This window comes from Eschrichtius robustus, chromosome 17, assembly GCF_028021215.1.
Source record: "Eschrichtius robustus isolate mEscRob2 chromosome 17, mEscRob2.pri, whole genome shotgun sequence".
NCBI classification, from domain to species: domain Eukaryota; kingdom Metazoa; phylum Chordata; class Mammalia; order Artiodactyla; family Eschrichtiidae; genus Eschrichtius; species Eschrichtius robustus.
The window spans coordinates 14,972,406-14,996,726 of NC_090840.1; the positions used below are offsets into that span (position 1 = coordinate 14,972,406).

At 39.3% G+C, this 24,321-nt stretch overlaps 1 protein-coding gene across 4 annotated transcripts in view; it reads left to right on the forward strand.

Annotated features, from left to right (window-relative positions):
- The first annotated feature begins 7,426 nt into the window (after positions 1 to 7,426).
- The window catches only part of SULF1 (sulfatase 1), a 160,926-nt gene continuing 144,031 nt past the window's right edge, over positions 7,427 to 24,321 (forward strand). For all 4 annotated transcript variants that reach the window (XM_068525459.1, XM_068525458.1, XM_068525456.1 and 1 more), the window contains exon 1: positions 7,427 to 7,731. The gene's annotated coding sequence lies outside the window, so the exon portion shown is untranslated. The remainder of the gene's footprint in view (positions 7,732 to 24,321) is intronic.

The following is a 24,321-nucleotide window of genomic DNA, read 5'->3' on the forward strand; positions in this document are numbered from 1 at the left end:
GAAGTTAGAGAGTTGAAACAAGAACAAATTCATTAGTGACATACACCCTGAAGGTCGGAGTTCAAATCCAGGATTTGCTTCTTACTGGATGTTTGACCTCAAGTAGAGCACTTTCTATTCCTAAACTTCAATACTCTTGTCTGTAAAATACGGATAATAATAGGATCTTCCTCATCGGAGTATTGTGATAGTTAATTAAACTAGCCTGGGTGAATATATTAAAAAGCCTCGCTGATAGTGAGTGTTCCAAGACTATTAGGTATTATATGATTATGATGATAGAATTTAGAAGGAGAAACAGTCCTTTTCATGGGATAGGTCAGGGGGATAAAAGGCCGGACTAAAGAGTAATATCTTTAAATGAAGAGCTTTATCAATGCTGGCAAGGTTTACTTTAGCAGGAGAAAATTAAATAAATTCTTAAAATAAAATACAGAAAAAATCCTTTCAGAGAATAGACTTTTAAAAAATTAATTATGTTTGTTTTAAAAATAAATTAAGAATCATAGTAATGAACCTCTAAAAGTGTACTATTTTATAGCTTCTGGCTTGAATATTGTCATTGATGACATTAGAGGCAACTAACCCATTAATTAGAAATCTTCACCGATGCAAAGCATAGAGGAAATAAACTACTTCATCTTTAGCTTCTAACATATTCACACTTGAAATCAAAGCTTTTGTTAAATTAGACCAGAAAGAGCTATTTAGCATAAGTAAGAGTTAACACTGGCTTAGGGATGTCCTATTTTTAAAAAAGAGGTCTGTTGGAAAATACTTGATAAATCTGCCTTTAAAATCAGCAAAAATATTGTGACTGCTCTTTTAACAGCCTTCCTAGGAAGCAACTGATGCGAAAGAAATCGTGATTGTCAAAATAATAAGCAAACTACAACTAGCAACAGAAAAAGAAGCAGAGTTTTCTATTTTATACAGTTGCGTTTTTTTGCATATCCTGGTGTGCGATGACTAAGAAAGACCAGCAAAAGTATAGGATAATAATGTCAATCTGTCAAATATCTTTCTAAAAGAATCTAACAAAATCCAAGCTTTTATTTAGCTTGCAGAAATTCCATTAGCCTATTAAGTAAGCAACCGAAGATGGCTGCTCATTTAACAAACTCTATATTTTATGGAAATGAACCTTTTTTTATTAACATCTGTTAGCTTCGGTTTCTTGATAAAGACTGTAATAGTAACAAGTGTGAGTCTGCAGCTGTTTTCCATCAGTTACTCAGAAACTTTTACAAAGGTACTTATTTCCCAGTAGTGTTGAGTACTAGAACCATATTACCTTCCAGAAAATGAGAAAGAAAAATATGTCAAGGGACTATATTCTGCTTTTGAACAGCTATGTATTCAGCAGGTCGGTTATATACTCAGAAGTAAGGGCCTTCAAACTAACTACTTAATCTCCCCCAAAAAACTGAGCTAGGTCATTCAAGAAGCAGCATTTGTAAATTCAACCAAGACAAGCAACCCCCAGCACTGGAAACTTATATTGAAAATCTGTTTTGTAAATGCACTGTACTAAATTCTAAAGAGAAGAGATGCAAAGATAAGACAGTTTTTGTTCTTAAAGAGTTTGTAATTTTAAAATGGATTGGCTTGTGAGCCCAAGAGAAGGAAACTCTCCCTCTTTTTTCTTTGTTTACTGACAAGTTATTTATTTATTTTATGGAATACTTCTGCCGTATGTATCCATTCTTCTGTGGTGTCCTGTTGTGGCATTCAGTGATTATTGTTTTTCTCACTAAACTTTTTATATCTTCCACTTGCCTAAGGCCCAGCTCTATATTTTAAATTTTTCAAATAAATGTCAGAAAAGCAGTGAACTCTACTTTTAAAACCATGATTCTGGTTGGTATATCGGGCAATATACCTTTGTTAATTTCCCAGGCATTAGGCAAATAACCGGGACATATTCCTGCCCTATTTCCCAATTCTTATGGCCCCAGCAAGGAAAAATTTCAGTTCAGGATCTGATATCCATTTCTCCCTAAATCAATATAGCATTAATCTTATTGAGATATCCCCAAATCTCTAATCCTGTATATTGAAAAAAATACATGAAAGTAAGAAAGGTTGATGTGTCCCCTGGGATCTATCCCACTTTTTGCAATAAAGGATAGCCACAAGAAAAATCATTTTACCCAATAATTACTAAGGAAAGCTCTGTGGCATTTATGATTACACCTGCTACCAAATCCCATGGCTTTAAGCACCCTAATGACTTAAAGAAGAACTACTGCAGAACTAAAGGTATTTCGTACATCTGAATTCCCAGTAATTTCTCAAATTATTTAACACCAATAATCATACTTACTCCAGTTTAAGAGAATTTTTGCAGTTTTGAATTTTCTTTCTAATAAAAGTGCATGATGCTGTTGAGAGCAAAAGAGGTGAGCTAATAGACTGAACCCTCGGGTTATTCCTCGTCCCACCAATGACTTAGATGTTTGGCCTCACTTTTCTTATCTCTAAAATACGGGGATTCAATTTTATCTACTATTTCTTCCAAAAGCAAAATTCTGGTCTATTCTCTGGACATGAGTGACGCCCATCCCTGCATCCAGTTTTCTTCCTTCATTCACACTATTTACCTTAACTGGGAAATACACATACTACAAACGAAAGACAATCATGTGACTCTTTAGGTCTCAGATATACACCCCATCTCAAATATCCCAATCCTACCTCCAAGTGAATCCAATAAAACCGCAAGTTCTTACAGCCAAAATTCATATTTTTCTCTTACCTGATATCTATACTTTCTAATATAATGTCTCATAAATTTAACTCCCTGCTCAAATGAGACTACCCAATGCCTCAAACACTGATTTCCACAAATATGGATTTCAAATAGGTTTTTAAATTTTTGATTAGCCTATTTGCCATATTCTATTGAATCCAGTGTCTTTTATTAAATTACCCCATTTGTGGGTCACTGTTTTGTCCTAAGTGGTTCAGCACCCTCCCCTTTATCCTCCCAAAATTATTTACAGTGCACAGCTACCTACCCCTTTTCAGCAAACTTAGGCTTGTGCTTCCTGGAGGAAACTTAACTTCAGTGATAAAACCATCCATCTGACATGAAAGTCATCACGGGCTCCAGTGTCACCTCCCCTATAGCTCTGCAGTCATTGACAACACGAACAAGCCTAATGCTTGTTGAGTACCATGTGACTTCATTTAACTGGCAATAATTTCCCCTCTCTTTCTGAGAATGATTTGGTTCAATGCGAATAAAGACAGTAAAGTTTAGCTGAAGGAGAGTAAGTGAATGTCTGTGTAGCCCTGAGTAATTTAGAAGTGCAGGATGTTCCAAATTATAAGATATATTGGGCATATACAGACACTTTACATGATATGAATAGCAATGGGCTAATTATTACACATATTTCTAGCGTCATGGTACTTTAGAAGACATTTGCCATTTGTTTTAAAAGAAAAAACCTAAAGGGATGTTACCATGAAAGAAAAAAATTCATCTGGATAAGGAGCGCCCCAGATTCCCATATCCTATCAGATAAAACATTGGTGATCAGAACTTTTTTCTTTTCTAATACATAGATTAAGATGACCTCAGAGCCAACCTCAGAAACTTATTTTAAGAGTAAAACATTTCAGCAGCAGAATTGGGGGAATCTGGATCTTAGTTATGTCAAAACAGGTATTGGAAAAGCAGTGGTAGCCGAGGTTATACGAAGAGGAGAAATCTAAGGCTACCCTTTTGACTTACTCTTATCAAGATTAAACACAGCCCTAATGAAAGAATTGGCTTCCAAGCTGTAGGCATCATCTCAATTCTTATAGGGAATGGTTTACCGCAAAATAACACTAATTTAAAATTGAGCTGTGGGACTTCCCTGGCGGACCAGTGGTTAAGACCCTGTGCTTCCACTGCGTGGTGCAGGGGTTCGATCCCTGGCCAGGGAAATAACATCCCACATGCCGCGCAGCGTGGCCAAAAAAATAACAATAAAATAAAGTAGAGTTGTGTCCAAAGAAGTAAAGTCAGCACAAATTATGAGAGCCCTTGTCTTGCTAAGTTCTCACAACTTCAAGCTTTTGCTGACGGTCCTCCCCCACTTTCCATGGGATTCTTCTGTAGTCACACTAACATTCAGGTACCCCAGCAACATCACCTGCCCGTGGCCCTGGTGCACAGCGCCGCCTGTGACAGCCAGGATGCTGCAGATCCTGGCTCCCTCCCTCCCCACCAGGAGTCTGGAGCGGCAAGCTCACTCGCCCTCCCTGATTATTTGTTTACTGAGCCCAAGTTGGGATTCTTGGCCAACTGGCAGCACAAGGGGCAAAGAACCATGGTGTCTTAAGTGCATTAAATCTTTATATTAGCTCCCTGGCTTGGTAAACCTTTCTGCTGGCTTTGTTCTCTTTTTCCCCAGCATGACAAACAAGTGGTTTTTCTTTTTCACGTTAATGATTCTTTAGACAAAAAGGAGTTGTTCAGGGCTTTCTCCGAGGCTGATAGGTGTTTCTGTTTAATGAGGTTTTTATTATACTGTACTGGCTTCCCTGAAAAGAAATTACAAGCAGCAAACAGCTGATAATAGAACAAGGCTGGAAGAAACAATAACCAAGAGGGGGAAAAATTAGTGTGGCAGCAGATGCACGCGTTGTAGCTCAGGGATTAAATGCCACTTCCATTCTCCCTTGGCCACCATTGTACTAGTAATAATGTGGATGTGGGCACTTATGTGCCTGTTACATGTGTGCAAAAGATATGGGTATAGATATAGACCCAGCTAAACTGCCATCTGTGGAGGAAGAAGGGTGGTGAGCTCAGTCTAGACAAAGATGAGCGAAGCTCAGAGTAGGGGTTTACAAGGGCTGGTCGGTTACCATGGAAACTAATTGGCGCTAATAAGTAAAGGGACATTTTAACTGTGGGAACAGAATAGGAAGGGCTATTTTTCAATATCACCGTTACCTACAATTAATCTTTCATTTTAGGAGTGTCCCTACTTAATTCCTGTGATGAAGCTATACCCTCTGCACACAACCTCGCCCTGATCAACATGCCATTCAAAAGCTGAATATCATCTTTTAGAACGTGTCATATTTTAGGTTTCGATCTTTCAAGATAGAATCAATTTCACTTTTTTTTTTTTTTTCTTAAAAAATAAACTGTTTGCAGATGGCAAGGGGAAGGGAAGAGAGGTAATGGAAAATTCTTAACTTCTAAACTGACACTGCTGAGCGCTGGAGCTGGTTACAGAGGGAAGGGGAGCCCGGATCTTATCCTGCAGCACCAGCTTCAGGTCTTTGTTTGAGTTGATTTTCCTTAACAAAAGCATGGCAGAACATCAACCCCAAAATGTGTCATTGTGGACTCATTTTAGAATACTTGTGAAAGGTAATGTTTACAGGCACTGCACAGGACAAGAATTAAGATCATAGCGAACAGGCAAAATCTGTTGTTCCACTTGTATTTTTAATTTTAGAGCAAGTTTTAGGTAGCATAATAACGGAAGTTATCAATAAAAGAGAAGTAGTGACTGAGATTTTAGGAAAAGATTCACAATTGAGAAGAGAAGAGAGATGTTTCTGTTAAAAAGCTTTCTCCACAATAGTGTGGATCAGAGCCAGGGTCACTGGGGAAATGTCTCACAGAAGGTGTGTTACCAGCACAGCGTTGATAAAATGTGATTCAACACCTTTACAGTTTCTTAGGTTTTACTTTTGTTACTCAATTTAACAGTTTAAGAGAAGGCAAACTACCTTAATAACGTCTCCAGGGTCTTCAAAATCTATGCAGCTGAGGTAATCCAGATTTCCAGACGTGGGTCTGGTTGGATTAACCAAAAGAAAAAAAAAATTTTTAATGAAAAAATTGCTTTGCAATAATTGGCACTATTAAAAATTTTATGGTGCCCAAGGGAAGTTTTAGCCCCATGGGGCCACTTGCCATTGTTGAATGTTCCAGTGTTGATTATGTATCTGGATTTAGCTGATTAGGAGTAATGGTTTAGTGAATCTACTGCATATTGTGAAACGGACACCTCATAATCACTTCTGGGAAGAAACTGAGCAAATGAATCAGGACTCCAACTTCCAATACTGTTTTTTTTCCTTCTTCCCTACAGCCCAGTTATAGGAAAAATTAATTGTCTGAAAATAATGGTTCTCTAATCCTGTGGTTCAGAAAATTGTACCAGAAGTCATTTTTAAGTCTTAATATCACACAAAAACTCCTGAAAAAAAAAGTTAGTCAATTTTGCTAGATATTGAAATAATTCTCTTGGTGATATGGGCATTCTGAGTATTAGATATCTATTTGTAGTCTAGATTTTCATGCTTTAGGCAAGTTTAAAGGGTTTTTTTCCCCCCCCAGTGATCTCCCCTCCCAGTCCAAAGAAATTCAAAAAGTGCAATATTTAAAATGTTGGCTTCCCACAGACGGTCAGGGAGTTGTTAATATTTCAAATTCCTGTTTTCTATTTCAGATTATCAAAATTCCTTAGAAGCCTGATGGAATTTTTTTAAGTGGTAAGATTTGAGGCAATTAATTTATTTCCAGATAGCTCTTTAAAAGTACCGTAACAAGTATAGCCATTTTCTCATTCAAATTGCTATCAAAGTAATTACTTCTATAAAACAGTTCAGACAACTCAAAAAAAAAAAAAAAAGAAATGCACAGAAGAAGGAGGTATTGAAATGGCCCCAAATTGAAAACATTTCAAAGCAAAATTGTTAATGAGCTGTTTGAGCTATATGGACATTAAAAAGTGCAATTAACTAGAAGCCAATAAAAATAATCAATGACAGAGTGCAGCCCTCTGGTACCCAGCGCTTTTTACAAAGAGATGTCTGTGAAGGCAGCGAGTGATTCAAACAGCCGCCTTTATCTATGGGAGCGCGTGCTATTTTACACGAGTAGAAACGAAAATGATTTTCATTGACTGTTTCTGAAGTTCAGCCCCTGACAAACCGTGAAGAGCTTTCTGTGGGAAGAGAGAAGTTTCTGCTCTCAGCTGCACTCCCCACCCTCTTCCTCCCAGGAATGCTGGAGACAGCCGCAATCTCATCACAGGAAGGTAGGAGTGTAGATTTCAAAATGTAGATGTCACATTTCAGTGCAAACAACTCCCACATGAACACTTTATCAGTATGTCAAGATGAATTTTTTATCTCCCGGGCGGGGCGGTGGGGGGGGGGCGGGATGGGTGCTCGCTGAGTAGATTGCGCTCCCTAGATTGGCAGGAAAAGATTTTTAGTGTTTCTGTGCATCCTACGGAGGGTCCCCACGGTCCCCCGGGGGCGCACAAGGAGTTGCGAAAAGTACCGCACAACTGGCCACCGGCATAATTAATTCCCTCCACCTTCTCTTTAGCACCTCCCACGTCTTCTCTTTTTATAGCAGTTCTTTCTCTCGGAAAATCTCAGGTTACTTGACTGGGAGTTCTCAGACCTCCAGTTTCAGCCCTGCCCTCAGCCTGCAGTCAGCGAGAGACACCCAGCCCCAGCAAATGGATTGGGCAGCCCGTCTTGACACACCACTGTGCTGAGTGCTTGAGGACGTGTTTCACCAGATGGTTGGGGTTAGTGTGTGTCATCACATTTGAGTGGGGATTAGGAGCAGGAAGGCTGCCTCGCTGGAGCTGTGTGGTCTTCTCCAAGCGAGAGTTGCAGGCAAGAGAACTACTTCCTTGGGGAAGAAGAGGAGGAATTCGTTTTCTGCAGCCACAAGAAAAGCAGTTTTTTCAGGTAAAGTAAAAGACATTGAATGCGCCTGTCTCCCTCTCTCTCCCTCTCTCTCTCTCTCTTTCTCTCTCTCAACATACTTTTGAATGGAATGCTAGCACAGCACACTTGTCAAACCCAGTTGTGGCTCTCCTATCAATGCTGCTATTGTACAGCTGACAGATAACAGTGAACAGAGCTTGGTGCTTGGCTGTCTTTATAAAACTAACACTCCTCAAGCCTTGCTCTGGAAGGTGTAGCTCAGAAAATGTCTTTGGAAGCGGTGCTGGTCCCCACCCTTTCATATCCTCGTTGCATACTCAAAACAGGAGCTCTAAATTGTTCATAAAGGATGGGTAAGTCCAAGAATGCATGTACCTTAGCTTTCAAAATTAAAAGTCACTTTCAAACCGTTGCATTTTACTACCCAATTGATCAAGATTCTTTGAAGAGTCTATTACTGAGTTGCTGGCAGAGATGGAAAAGCTTTCTTCCCCGATTTTTGCAATGTAGATCCTGTCTGATTTGTGAGGGACCAAAGTGTTTCGAAAACAATTTGGAGATGGACTCTAAAGTGGGAAACTCCTTAAGAGAAGGGGCTGCCTTCGGAGCAGCTGAGAGAGCGTCTTTAAAACCAAAATGCTTAGAGCTAGAAGAAAAGCAGAAAAGGAAGAAGTAGGAAAATGCTTTTTAACACGGCCCTTCTGCAGCTGCAGGGGAGCAGATGGAGGTAATTCATTTGCAGATCTGTTTGTGAAAGTTTTACAAGTCACTGAAAAGTAAAGGAGCATCTCTGTAATGGATCGTTAAAGTCCCTACATTTATGGGTTTTTAAGCAGGCTCTCTGAAGTGTTAATTAAATGTAAATAGATTTTCTGGCTTGGTTCTAAACAAACGTTAAAAAAAAAAAAGGTTTTAATTACAAATTAGTCACTGGAAATGAATGGTCATCCGGTAACACAAAATGAGTTGTCATCGTATCTGTGAGTAGCCATTAATTTAACCACTCTGACAAAAGCACCATGAAAATTAGATTGAACTGGACGTAGCAATGGGGTTTATATCTGATGCTTAATTTGTGGTATAACAAAGGCCTTTCAAGTTGGTGCCCTATTTTTACAGGGATCAAAGACATAACATTTCCATTTTTCAAGTTTGTGATCCAGCAAGGTGGGTCCATGAGTTACTTCTTTTGCACCCTGACAGGCTTGCGCTCCCACGTCAGTGTTCAGATACCTGTGGTGCTTAAAACTTCCTGCTCCTATTGGACTTCCACATTGCATAGAGAAACCCGACACTGTCCTCACCCTTGGCAGGTGAGAGAGTCTATGAATAATACTGTATATAAGCTATTCTGAAATAGGAGCTGTTTTGTAGGTTGCATAACAGGAACTTATGGCTAATGCTCTGTGATTTTTGTATTCAGCTGCAAAAAGATGCTTGAAAAATTATGTTTCAAGTTGCATTACACATATTTTTGGCAACAAGAGAGTTGATTTTTTTAATTCTCTTTTTAAAAATTTATTTATTTTTTTCTTTTCCATTATTGTTTATTAATCCTCTTTTTAAAAAATTAAGATTACAAGCATTTGTTATTATAGTATCTAGTTGTTATTCAGAGTGTTCTCTGAAATAGTCTCAGAAATCTTCTTCAATGAGAAAATATCCTCATAAATAACCAGGCAGTTATTACAACTGAGTTAAGATCCGATTCCCAATATTACATAACCCTAACAGGACTAAGTTCATAAGCTGCAGTCTTTTGGAATTCCAGTCATTCCATTTTAGCTTTACAATGGAACTGGGGTTTAAAAAAATGAAGACAGAAAAGGCAAACTAATATCTGGCATTGTGTCAGGATTAGGGTTACAGGCACAGCCTGGAGCAGGTACAGTGCTGGCTACCGATGCCATTTTTCACGATAGCAGAGATATTTCAGGAGAAAGTAAAGTCCCTCCTCACCAATGGGCTCTTCCTCCAGGAGATCTGGCGTGATGGCATCTAACAAAGGCAAGTCCCTGTTTAGCCATGGGAGCCCCAATCCTCCTCCCCTGCCACAAGCATATGTTGCTAATGTTGCAGACTGACCACCAGGCTGCCTGCCCAGGATTTTGGCAATATGGGAGAACCCCCTCCACCCCCCGAAAAGTCAACTGTCCGCAGGATTTAGGCAGGATGAAAACAAGAAAGGAAGTGTTGAGAAATAATAAATTCACACCTTGAGAAGGCAAGGCTGTGTGTTACTCCCCCTAACAAGGCTTAGGTAATGTGAAGTTACTTAACGAACTCAGAGGGTCTGTTTCAAGACACTGCCCGCAGGGCAATCCCAGTTTCTTGTCAAAATCTAAATCCACCGTTCCAGATGGTAAACATGCAGAGGCATATTTATGGTGACTTCTACATACCTCAGTTTGACATTTGGTTTCTTCCTGACAGCACTTGTGCTGGTAACACACATGAAGTTCCCATCAGTATTCTAACAGCTGTGAAAGTGTTTGAGCGCCCTGGGTATCCCTCCCAGCGAGGTGAAAAATCACTGGGGGGTGGGGCTGAGGGAGATCTTGACTTGCCCTGTGGCTGCATCCTGTGATCTAGGCACGCAGTAAGGTGACAAATCTCAGAGGCGAAAAGCAATCTGAAAGCTTGATCCATTAACTTACAAAACCCACTTTGACAGTGGCGTGGAAAACTAAAATACATGAATGCAGATAATCATTGAACTCGTGGTAGATGATAAGCAGGAACCTTCATCAAAGAACTAAAAGGGCTCTACTCTTTCCTTCTAAGGAAATTTATGTGACTTCAAGCAGATTGCTGTGGTCATTTCCATTGTAATAGCAGAGACGAGTGGCACATGTGACACTTTGCATTTACTGTCTTAATTATGTACCCATAAGGGAAAGGATAGGGGCTTGGTTCTTTTGTGTTTTAGATTTTAAATGGTTTATCCTTTAGGAATCCAGAAAGCAGGATTTCTAATACTGAGTACGGAGATTTCACCAGCCGTTGCCAGGTGGATGAGGCCAGCCAATGGGTCAGGTCAGGACATCTGGTTCTTTTTTCCCTCTGCAATATTTTTTGTGGGGAGAGCATGGAGTAAATTTAAGGGGATTAAAATGTTTAAGGAGCTGACTCTAAATAGATTTTTATTTTTAATCATCATTATTGACTTTGAAGAAAAGGAGGCTCATGTATGAAATTAAGTCTATGGTCATATGGTGAATTTACCTTTCCTTTATGTTAGATCCATGGGCGGAAAAAGATATTTGAAAGAAGATATTTTATGGGAAAAGTTTGTCCTGAAATATGTTTCCTATTTAAAATATTTTCAATTCAAACTCAGTATGCTGGGGAGGAGGAGTATAAGCCTGTTAGCTTTTTTTTCCTCCCTAATATTCCCCTCACCCCCATAGCCAATCTGTCATCAAATTCTGTGAGTCCTCCCTTTAAAGCGTCACCCACATCTGGCCCACAGCTACCGCTCCAGTGCAATGATCCAATCACATGGGGGTCATTACAGCAACCTGCTAACGGGTCCTCTTGCCTCCACTTCCCTCCTGTCCACCAGTTGTGGACTGAGCTTCCTAAAACACGGCTCCCATCAAAGCATTTCTCAGCTGAGAATTACCACATGGACCCTCACTGTCCACAGAATAAAGTTTGAATTTCTCAGTCCGACATGTTGGCCCTCTCTTATTCAGCCCCAACTTTCCAACTGTATCTCCCACCAAATCCCTACAGCAGCAGAAGTCTACCCTTCCCTGTGGCTCAAGTGGCCAGCTCAATGTCCCCCACTTCCTGGTCTCTTCTCTTACCCCTAATCACTCTAGTTTTCCATCTTGTTGTCTGCAAAATGAGAGTTTATCATCATGTGAGACATTCCTTCTAGTTCTACGTTTATAAGCCTGTGTGTAGGACATCCTCATCACCTCTGTATACTCATTCTTCAAAGCTTCCGCTTAAGTTCCACCTCCTCCAGGAAGCCTCCCCTGACTACATCTCCCAGTGATGTTTTCTTTCCACTGAGGCTATTGGTTATCTGTGGGTTGCAATTAGCACAATTACCTTGTTTTTTTTAGCCCTACTTTCTACTTTGCCTTCTTATCACTTGACTCCTCAGGTATGGTGAAGACCCCTAAGACAGGAACTGGCCTGGTTCACTTTTATGCCTTACTAGTAAATGGGTGTTGGCTAGCTCACAGGGACATTCAAACATCCAAGGCACTTTCCTCTCTAGTTACCCCACTTTAGAGCCATTTACTGGCTCTAATAGTCTCCTCTCCATTCATAAGAGAAACGGGAAAAAAAACGATAAAACTTGATTGGTTGTATTTGGGGGCAGCTTAGGAAAAATGCCACTTGGGCAGAATGTGTGAAATGATTGTCCAAAATTAAGCTTGAGTATTTTCTGAAAAATCCCCTCCTATTTCAGCTTTCTATAACCGTGGTAGGAATCACATCTATTAGCTGCCCTGCTATGGTGTGAAATTTCAAACATGATTTTGGAAGCAGGAGAGTACAGTTTTTGGGTTCAGACAGACTTGTGTTCTAATCCAGGTACCCCCTCTCACTAGCTGCATGGCCTTGGACAGGTGACTTAACCGTTCAGCTCCCTCCTCTGTAAAATGAAGATAGGAATACTTTCTTTGGGGATGTTATGAAGAGAGAGAAAACCACAAAGCACCTAGCTCAGCACATGTGCAATGAATGGGGGAGAGAGAAGGTGGGTAGATGCATATGCAGATATAGGTCTAGGATGCATGACTGTGTTCATCTCGGTCATGTCAATCATTCATTCTATCTGTTTATTTAAAGTGTGTCTTCTTTTAGCTTTTTTCTCTGCCACCAAAGGCAGGGGGGTGGGGAAGGGGGCGGGGGTAGAGAGAGCGCCAGAGGAGCTGCTTTTGGCATTTAGGGATGTGGAGCAACTGAGTTAATGGACCCGTAGGGACAATGGTGACAGTTGAATACCCTTTGCAGGGAGGAGGGAGTCCTGGGTCCTGCCTTAAAGGATAAGAAAGAGTGCAGGCGCTGGGCCACAGGGCTGGGGGAACAAAGGGCCCAAACAGTGGACCCCAGCAGGGAGCTGAATTCACCAAAGGGTCATGTGCTCCTCTTCCTTCCTCCTGGCCCACTGTTCAGAAAGAAATAATAACTTGGCAAAACACTGTAGAGAGTCAGGTCAGACTTCCAGAAGTAATTGGTAAAGGAAGATACCATTTAGACAAAACAAGGGGCTTGGACCCTTGCTGTCCTTCACCCTTAAACCAAAGTGAACAAAAAGCTGAAAGCAATCAGCTTGAGCTCTGGCCTGTTCCCAAACTCTGCGCCCACCATCACACACTGAGCTGTCTATCTGCACCCTTTCCCCAGAAGGGCAGCTGACCGAGAAATGATCTCACAATGCACTAAATGCCACCTAGCAGATACGTCCTTGGACACTGGTCATTCAGCTTCAGTTTTCAGGATCTTGGGACAGATCAAAGGATGTTCTTTCCAATCCCGATCATCTGGTCTGCACCTGCCCCAGTCCAGGGAGAGGAAAGAGACTGGAACTCCTCTAGATGAAGGGCAAGGCAATATATCTGGAGATGCCTCTCTCTTCCTAGCAAACATGACTATAGAACTTTCAAAGCGAAGCATTAACAGTTACGTGGCTTGACCTCATCTTTAGCTGTAGCAGATCAACTAGCTGCTCAAAATATGGGATCCACGTACTACTGCACGATAGTGTGTTAAACCTTTGTTAATTAAAAAGAAAAAATGTAGCTCTCCTCTTGACCTTCAAAGGTAAAACCTTTTCTTATATGCTGATCTCCTTTTTTACCACACAGCTAGAAATCTGTAAGAAACTATTCCTGCATATTTGAAATTGTGAACCTAAGAAACTTGGCCATGCCACTGTTCATTAACTGTAGTGGGTGAGGTTGATATTGAATGGCTATGCTGAACAAATGAGCAGACACATGTTTCTTGGTGAAAAGGTAGAGTCTCCCCAAATTAATCTACAAATTTCAGAAAATAATAAACAAATTCTCACACAAGAGAGTTAGATGGCTGACAGTGGGAGCAGAGTTTGGGAACAGGCAAGAGCCCAGATGGCTCCGGTTGAACGTAAAATAAAGATTCGAAAGTTTACATGGGTGGTAAACTCATGGGCAAGACAGGACACTTGTGTAAGAGAAGAACCACAGTAAGAAGGGGACTTGTTTTATCCCATATCCAATCATGTTATAAAACTACAATAATTGAATTTTCTGTTTCAAAGCAATTGACTCTGAAGTAGATGTTCATCTACCTTCACGTATTTTTGCTTTTGTTTTATTCTCCTCGGTTTTTTGTTTTTTTAATTCTCCTCAGTTTTCATCTCTATTCTGTTGTTGGCTTTGTCCAAATCTTCAGCTCAGCTACAAACTGTGGTTGCTAGAAAGAAGGTCTATTGCTACAATTAACTGAAACCCTGAACTAGTTTTTTTATTACTTTGTTCTATGGTTTTTTTTCCCATCTGCAAATAGAGCTACTAATATATGCAGCTTTTCCACTTCATGGAATACGTAATAGGCCTGAAACAAGTTTATTTCAAGAACTCGGGAAAATCCTCCTGTATCCATTGCCTTGATGGAGGCCCCAGATACACCAATCTAAGCATTCTCCCATTTTTCTGAACAATAAGAGCACATTCTTTTTTTTTTTTTTTAATATTTATTTATTTATTTATTTATGGCTGTGTTGGGTCTTCGTTTCTGTGCGAGGGCTTTCTCTAGTTGTGGCAAGTGGGGGCCACTCTTCATCGCGGTGCGCAGGCCTCCCATTATCGCGGCCTCTCCTGTTGCAGAGCACAGGCTCCAGACGCGCAGGCTCAGTAATTGTGGCTCACGGGCCTAGTTGCTCCGTGGCATGTGGGATCTTCCCAGACCAGGGCTCGAACCTGTGTCCCCTGCATTGGCAGGCAGATTCTCAACCACTGCGCCACCAGGGAAGCCCAAGAGCACATTCTTAATAAACAAAATGGAAATCTGAATTACAGGGGGTTCTGTTTATTGTCCCGTTTTGTGGCATGGTGTTATAACTCACAGGCAACACCTGCTGTATTAACTTAAAATAAAACTGAAGGTTAGCCTATTTTGAGATATTAGCTATACCAGGGTCATGGGGGGAACCGATGAAATGCATACAGAGTGTGCATTTATTGATAAGTTAATTTAGAAGTGTGCACCTGTGGATATTAGCCTCAAACTCCTATCACTAATATGGCTTAGCATCAAAATCACCTTTCTATAACACGTCCTCTGAATAGACTTCCTGCCAGTTTAATGCCTCCCCCTTAACCTTCACCTGCCAATAATCAATCCTCCCCTGAGTAGAACGTCCTAGTACACAGATGTGCTTGGCGTTGCATCCAGAAATTCTAGAAACTTCAGCTTTTAACTTTCTTCTATAAGGAGTGCATCCCCTGCAAAAAGAGGCCCCTACAAATCACATGTCCCTTTTTTTTCCTCTTGAGAGCTTCATGCTGGCAAGAATAAAGAAAATGTTCTGGATATAGCAAATGAATAAAAGCATGGGGTATGTAATATTTTTTATTTGAGACACCTAGAGGATTCACATGTGTTATCCCATTCTTTTCATATATGACATCTAAATTTAGTAAAAGAGATTTGAGGGATAGGCTCAATATCGAACAGTTTAAATTACTTTTTGGCAGTTGATCTGATGTCTAAGGAAGAGCCATAGGTGCCTTCTAAATGGAGTCAAAAGGAACAGGCTTAAGAAAGCTGCGTCAATGTGCTAATTCATTTAGTCCGTGTGTACTCAAGAACTTCCTGTGTATGTATTTCTATCCTAGTGCTGAGAGGAGTACAAAATAATATAGGACACCATCCTTGCCCTGAAGGAATCTCTAGTTGAGCTGTGAGCGGAAAATGCGCCCCCCACAAAAAAAAATTTCTAGTAGCAATGGAAGGAATTTTGTGGTTAAGTATCAATTATTAATACTAATTAAAAGGGATGTCCACAGAGCCCCCTACTGGAGGAGCTGGAACCGGAGCCGGGCAAGACTTTTCTCCACATCGTTAAGCAGATGAATCAGAGCTGTGATTCATCCCCATTCTTTACAAACTCCATGGGGACAATTCATTTACCCTCTTTTACTCAGTTTCCTTCTCTACGGGGATATGGTGATCACAAAGTGTGGTTATCAAGGTTCAATGAGATAATAAAATTAAGCGCCTAGAACTTAGTCAGGATTCAAACAGCTGTATTCTTTTTCCAAGATGGCAGAAGGAACCACTTGAGTTAAGGCTTGGAGTTAAACTGTGTATGTCATTTTCAAGCCAAGACATAGTATTTTTGAGTCAGAGGATTTGTGTAGATACAGTTTGGGAATACAGTGAAGAGAGGCACTCGGCAGAGGAGAGGGTGGAAAGGAAGGGGAAGAGGGAGGGAAGAGGGGTGATGGAGGAAGAGAGAGAAGATGAGAAAGGAGGAGGAGAAAGAGTGTGGTCCTTGGTTGCCTCTCCTCTGTACTCTTTTCTATTTTAAGCATGTCATGTCAGCTAAATTAGGCCAGACTCTAGAGTGTGGTGACACATCAGGACACCAGGTAGAGAGGTTGGATTTCATAGTTGAAATAGATGCCTTAGGAAGTTTAAGCAGTAGATTTTTCAGGAATGGGGAGAGAGATAGAGAGATAGAGAGAGAGATACAGAGATATAGAGAGACAGAGAGAGAGAACATACAATTGGGAGAGTACCAGGAGTCCAAAAAAAGAAAAAAAGGGTTGCCTATTCTCATCAGTGACATTGGGAATGAGGAAAGGATGGGTGTAAGAAACATTGTGAAGAACTAAATGACCATATCAACAACTTGGTAATTGGTCAAATAGAGGACAAAGGAAAGACAAGTTACAGAGAAGACACTGAGGCTTCAAGCCCAGGTACCCAGGGAATGGTGACAGCACCTAAGGAAAATGGGGATGCTGGAAGTGTAATTTCATTTTGCAACACCATAAATATCCCCAGCTATGGTTGGGATAACTTTATAATGCAAACACAGGTAAATATATGTGCATATAAATGTTTAGCAATATAATTTTAAACAGATAAAATCTAACTTTCTCATCATCAATGGACATAAGACATACACAACTGATGTTTTTTATGACATATTCCTCCTTAGATAAAAAGAATCTTTTCTCAGATTAAGAAAATAGTTGACCTGATAACTATTCTAGTGTTTTTAAACTTTAGGGTAGTAAGGGATTTCAAGTCAAGAACAACAAACTACTTCTGCAAAATACCTATAATTCTCTTCTTTCAACTAAGAAAATGTTGCTGGAGAGGGACATATACTTTAAAGAGTCTAGAGGCAAGAAGAGATGAAATATTTAAGTTGCTTCTGCTCAGAACTTTCAGCTTCTACCTTGGTTGAAGGTAGAATCCTTTTGCAGAATGTACGAATGACATTTTACAAGTGATATTGACACTCCCTTTTTCACTAACTACAAAGACAAATCATTTTTAATTTTAAGGTTTGGGAAAGGTTTTCCCACCCCACCCTGCTGCTTTGCATTCTATCTCCTCTTGTTCCACCCTTTTATTTTGTTTCAGCCACAGTTCATTTTAAGCTTCTCTCCAAAACAGGAGAGCCATTCTTGATACTAAATCAATGAATAGTTTTCAGGATTAGGTATAATTTTATTAGAGGTAGAGGATTATATTTGCCATTTCACAGTCTTGCACTAGATGTTGGGGAGCAGCACGATTAAAGAATACACTGCTTGAGTCCGCCAGATTTGGAATTTAAAATGTAGTCCTGTTGCTAGAAATTTGTGGGAATAACATTGACCTGTGGAGACCTGACAGCATTTTGATTCCTCAAAAGAGACTTGGGTTCTGTTCAAGTTTCTAATGAAGACTTTGGCCCACTTTATTTTACTCAACTGAGTTTTCTGAACCATGTTCCCTGGTTCCTGTGGGAGAGATGCCAGCCTAAGTATCAGCACCTGTAAATCTCGTTCTCATTTAGGGTTGCATGGGGGTTGAATTGGCATGAGTCAGCATACACTCGGAAACTAGTAATGGCTAATGACTGAATTGGTCATTCTTGAGACATCCAGTGCAAGGAACCAAGGGAAAAAGATAGAATACACAAGTGCCATCATTAGAGCAATAAACATCATCTGCAGCGAGCACGAAAGCTGGATTTAGCTGTCAAGTTTAACACTAGGTCTCTTCAGCTGGTGTCCACGTAGGTCAATGGGCTCTTGTGCGTATTTGGAGATTAAGGTATGGCATATGGACTGATACGCCTAACCTCCTTCATCTCAGACTGTCTAAACTCAGATTTCAATTCAGGATTCTACTCCTACGTGTTCAGCTTGTCGACCTGTCTCAGAGGTACAAATACTTCTTCAATGGGAGAAGCGTGGTCTTTGTAAGAAAAGAAAAATGAATAAATGGAGAGGAAGGGGGAAAAAAACACCAGTCAAAACATGTTCTGTCCAAGAGTCATGTTTTTTGACACAAAAATAAGGACAGAAAACAGAGAGGAAATAAGCTTTATGAAACACTTCATGCATAGCGATTGTTATTCTCAGTTGTTTTGCTCGAAAATCAGAGACCCATTGAGCCACCATTCTGGTCAACCACTACAGTTATCTCAGAAGTGGAACTGGAGGTGTTTTTCCACTTGCTTCTGCCACTGTTCTAACCCCTTTGGAAGCTTAGAAAACCCCACTGGACTGCCTCATTGGCTTCAGGTAAATCACATTTCATGCTGGGCAAGTAGTAAATTAAAATGTGACTAGCAATGAAATAAAATTTGCTAAATAGTGGCAGTAGTGTTATAGCTGGGAAAAAGAAGCAGGGTAGTAAAGTGGAAAAACATTGGAAACCTGGATTCTAGAACTTGGCTACCGTTAATAATGAGATATTGAGCAAATTAACCTTTCAGGAGCATGCCACCCACTACCTTTTTACCTTCATTCTGCCGTTCTCTCCATCTAGATTACATTATTCTCCTTAACTGGAAAACTCTGCTTTTCCCTTAAGACCAGTCTAAATAAATAAAACATTCTCCTAAAAACTAAAAACGATGGTGGGGGGAACAGGGAAGGACTTTAATCCAGTTCTGCGTCACCTCTTGCTTCTAAATGGAGCTTACACTTTATCTTTCTTCTTCCATTCATCTTACATATCACTGTTAAACTCATCTTCCTTTAGCACTTTTCATCCTGCCCTTCCATTACTCTAAAATAGCCATCTTCCAGTTTCCTACAGCATCCAGCCTAAATGAAACACCAGCCTTTAAGGACCCACATCATCTTTTCCACTACAACCATCCCCTTTCCCCAATGTGCTTTCTGCTCTTTCCTAAGCTGGTCCAGCATCTCCTAAATTTACATCACTTACTTCTACTACTAAGGATTTGCTCATACTGTTTTCTGGGCTCGGGCTGCCCTCCCATTATGGTTGTGAATGTCCACATCTCACCCATCCTTGAAGAAAAATTACCCCCTTACCTCCACGGAACTTTCTTTTCCTAGCTATACCAACCGTTAATAATGTCTTTCCCATAGGTGATCTCTTACCACTTAAAATGTTGCCGTATAATTTTAGCTCTTAATTAGGTACAATTGTGCATTTCTTGCTATTCTTCATAGATTTTTAATATTGCTTTCTCTCTTTACTATTAGAAACAATAAGGTAGAAGTTGAGTTTTAAACCTCTGCATCTATCAAGTATAGCTTCAAGATGGTATATCTGATATATAGGTCTTCATTATATAGTCATAGCCAGAATAGTCAACGATAATTGGGATAGAAAATTGCATTTTAGTCACTGAGAAATTTTAGGAAACTAATCAAAAGTAAATTCACAGCTACACCAGGCAATTCTTTTGACAATGTGGAAAGCACTGTCTCATGCACCAGTTTTCTGGCTTAATTTTTTTCCTTCTTCTGCCCACATCACTGTCCCAGGGCTACATTTGAGCCAGCTGGATTCCATCCAGAAACAGATTCAAATAGACAATAGGCCAACTAGAATTCCCATCTTCCTTGATTAGATGCGAAATTGTAGAGCTGGGTGTCACTCACACGCCAGCCACGCAGGAGTCTATGCTATCAATTAATTTCTCTTGAGAGCTGAACTGAGGTGATTGTGACAATTCCATTTTTAAGGACATGTAAAACTACAGCAAGACCAGAATTTTAAGGACAGTGCTAGATAGACCCGTCCCACCTGAATGAAAGTATCCACTATCTGCTGCATATCGTAAATTAAAATGCCCTGTAAACTCCACAGTAAATCATACTGTTTTTTGGGGGGTGTTTTTTGTTTGTTTGTTTGTTTTTTGTCACGGGATTTGACTGTAAAAATTCATTGGCTCAAAATCACATTCTCATTTGTAGGACAATTTGCCAGTGAGATGAGAGGCTTTAAATCACTTAGAAGAAAGAGGAAATTATCACACATTCTGTCAAAGCTACCAGATATTATGTCGTGTAGTTTTCTTAAATAATCAGAATTAAGGCTAGATTTCCCAGGAAAGGCACGGAAAATATCATAGAAGTACAGAATATTAGAGATATTCCTTAGAGATCATCTACGTAAAATCCCTCATTTTACATCTGAGGAAACTGAAGCTTGCCTAAGAATCCTAAAACTCATTCTTACCAGAGATAGTTCTATAGGCCAGGCTTTATCAAAAAGTATAAGGCAGTAAAGTTCTACCAGGATTAACCGGAGTTCATGCGTCAGTTGTACACTAGAACTAAGGAGGACATGGAGGTATGAACCCAGCTCTCCCATGGCCCCTCTTGCTAGTGCCGTGATGAAAAATCAGGGACTGCAGAGTATTCTTGGAACTGGAACAAATACCGGCAAAAGCATTTACTGTTTAGATGGATTCTTTGCGGAAAATCCATTCTACCAGAAATGCCCAAGCACTGATTCGAAAGTTTGTAGCTTTGTTATCAAGAGCCTTGTTTGTGAAGGCACTTTTTAACCTTTGCCGAAAGAATGCTACCCAGGCGATGATGACAGTATTTACCATCACTCCCTCAAAACATTTTCCCTTGAGTGAAATCATTGGAACTTGCAATCTTTGGGTAAGCAAAGCAAATATGTCATTTCTGCACACCAGAAAACTGAATCTGACAGAGGATTCAGAGGACTGACAGAGGACTAATCAGTGTTAGAACTCATGGCTTCTAGCTCCTGCTTCACTGCTTCACGCTTCAAGTGATTACAAATATATTACAGTAGGGAAACCTGTTGCCTTACATCAGTTGGGCTGTCCCTCAGTGATGTCACCTCATTGAGAAATAAACATTTAAATACGTCCCCAGGTACTGGACTTTTCCCAAGAGAAGTATAAGAGCCATATTCTTCACAGCTTTATAAATTATGTGAGTGTATATACCATTATATACCTACATAATTTATGTCTAAAACTGATCTATTTGTAAAGGAAGTAAAATTAATCATTGTTGGATTATAAATGTCTTTCATAACCATTAACTTACATTTTTCATCTTGCACTATTGAGAATAACAATTTAATAATTCAAAATAAAAGATTAACTTAGAATCCTTAAGTGTGGTTTTGATTTTTTTGAAAAAATAGTTTTGTTTTTAAAACATGTCCTAGATTTCTTTTTGTTGTTATAAGTACCTAAAGAAAGCCATTATAATTTTCAGAGCAATGAAAGAAATATGCCACAGGAAAAAGAGTATTTGCATTCAGATTGTTAAGTTATTGGCTATATTTCAGTTCACTGGAGGGTGTGACTGGAAACCTGGTAATTATTATAAAGAAATCAGGCTTACCAGTATTACATCTGCTGATGAAAGGGAGAATTCTATTGTCAATGTAGAGGTAATTTGGCAGAATAATTATGTTTTTAATATAGCTAAACCTTAATCACAGAGAGTGCTGGAAACGGATTCTGTGAAAAATTATGTCTTTGGTCCTTAAGAATACTTTGTTCATACTATTTTCAACTAAGCCTATACATTGACCACTTCTATAAAACATGCTTTCCTATTTCTTATTTGTATCTCAACTGTTGTTTATAATGAAAATAAAGCAGGTCATTTTCACTACTCAAAGGGAGGACCAGAAGAAATAAAGCTGAACTCTTCCCAAACTCTTTACAGCTCTTTTGTTCTGCCTCTGAGCAGCAACTGCCCTTGAGTTTCTATGATTTTTTCTCAAACATGCTCACAATCTCCACCAAAGAGACCACATAAAATGGCAAACTGTTAAAAATTTAAAAACAACACAAAAAAAGATGCAGGTCCTTCCAGAAGTAATATAACTCGAGAGCATCTTTCTCGTTTCCCTCACCCATCACAGAGACTCCTAAGTTTGCTCAATCTTTAGCTTCTTATACACATTGAAAATGGACTTCCTTAGTTTGTCCTTCCTTAGTAATTCCTCTGATGTTTTATGAAATTTGATTTTTCCCAATTTATGAAACTTTTAATTTTATATAACAACTTATACTTTCCAAAGTGCTTTCCAACATTTCATTTGATTTTTACCACCCTGTGGAGCATGTCACCCAACTAAGTACCTGTGTCATTGAAAGATATTTAGGGTTATAAGACCATGAGGTATGCAACTTTCATTGAATTCAAGGAAGAACAAACAAACAAAATATATACATGCAAACATACATAAATTCATAGAAAGAGAAAGTGAGTGACCAATTGATAAAAAGATTGGGGCAAACTATTAGCAATACATGGATCTGAGTAAATGGTATGCAAGTGTTTTTTCTATTATTTGTGCAACTTTTCTGTAAGTTAGATCAATTCTCCACACCTCAGATTTTTTCGTTGTAATTATTTTCAAATACAAACTTTTTTATAAAAGATACAGAGACACAGGAGTTAAATAATTTGCATATGCTAATAGAGCTGATTAGAATCCAGGTCTTCTAGTTCTCCACACTTCCTCCAAACCTATAATCTATTCTTGTATAAACTGAAAAGTAATTTCCACTTAAAATATTTATAAACCACAATTACATTTTTTGCCAGTCATCAGTAATCAGTACCATAGCTCAGGGAAAACTCATAATTATTATTTAGCTATAACTTTTACTTATATATCATATTACCCATTTCAAATCATTTTTACAATCCTATTTTATTTGATCCTCATAACTCTTTGGATGAAGTAGATAGCACAGGCATTATTGGACCCATTTTACAGATTAAGAAACAGGCTGTGGAGGTTACTTGTATCATTATTGTTCATAGCTATTAACTGGCAGTCATATTCTGCAGAGAGATACTCAGGTCCTAAAATTCCAGAACCAGTACTCTTTCCAATGTAAGCCCTTGACATTCCAATGCCTTTTATACTCCTAATGACCATATCTAAAAATTCTAGGGCTCATGCTTTATTTAGTAATAGAAAAAAATAACATTCTCTTAAAGAACAAAACTAAATGACTGAAAAAGATGCCTGTGTTTTATTTACTAATATTATACATAATAACAGCTAAGGTTTATTGAGTACCTACCTGCTGTGTGCAAGTAAGTGCTTTATATACATTATCTAATTTAATTTGTTCAACATCTCTATGACATGCAGTTCTCATGGTCCCCATCATACAAACAAGGAAACATGTCTGAGAGTCTGACTTGACTACACTTGACTGATGTGTAGAACTATAGGGGTTAAGGCAGGACCTGGACCCCTCCGAACTCCTACCATTAATTAAACTGTCCTATTCCACATTTTCCCTTTTTTTGCTTTAAGCTCAGTTGATATTTTAGCCAATTTCTTTTCCATATATTCAGTGATCTTTCAATTCTGCAATCGAGAGAATTCTTTCCAGGAACACAGTTTGTATGGAAAAGCATATGTTTGAAAAAGCAGGTACCACATCCTATTTGTATCAGCAGCAACCCCTGGGACACATTAAACATTCAGTAAATGTTTGTTAAATGAATAAATGATGTTTGGAGTTCTCTATTAAAAAGCTTCTAAGACGTCATGATCTAAATACTTAAATACAAGACCTAAAAATTGAGTTGGTTCAATTTGCCAAACCTCGGCTTTACAGCAAAACACACAGTTTCAAAGCCAGGAAAAAAAAAATGTAAAGAAGAAACCAAATTTCACTTAAAAATTTTTTTAAGCCAGCTCTTGGAAACTTGAACTGCTCTGTCAATAATCTGACAGATTTCGACTGTCTGGATAACCTTTTTTGGATAATCTCCTGTCTCTATGACAAAAGTCATACTCAGTCTTACTGCTGGGAGTCCATGATTTTTCCCTTTGCTATAACCAGTCAGGATAAAAGGTGAACACAGCTGACTTACTATGTAAGATGCCCTCGCAGGTGCCGGCTGACGATGCAGGAAGGGACCAGTCAGGGAAGACGTGAGGTCACGGTAAGTGGCAGGATGCAGGGGATATACTTTTCCACCTCCTTTCTTCCAACCCACGATTCCAGCTGTCCCTTTTGTGGTTTCTTCCCACGCCAAAGTTTCCAATAATATTCACTTGTATCCATTTTTCCTCAAACAAGAATAGTTAGGTGAGCCAAGAGGACCACATTCTCCTACCTCTTTCCTGCTTTAGTAATATGAC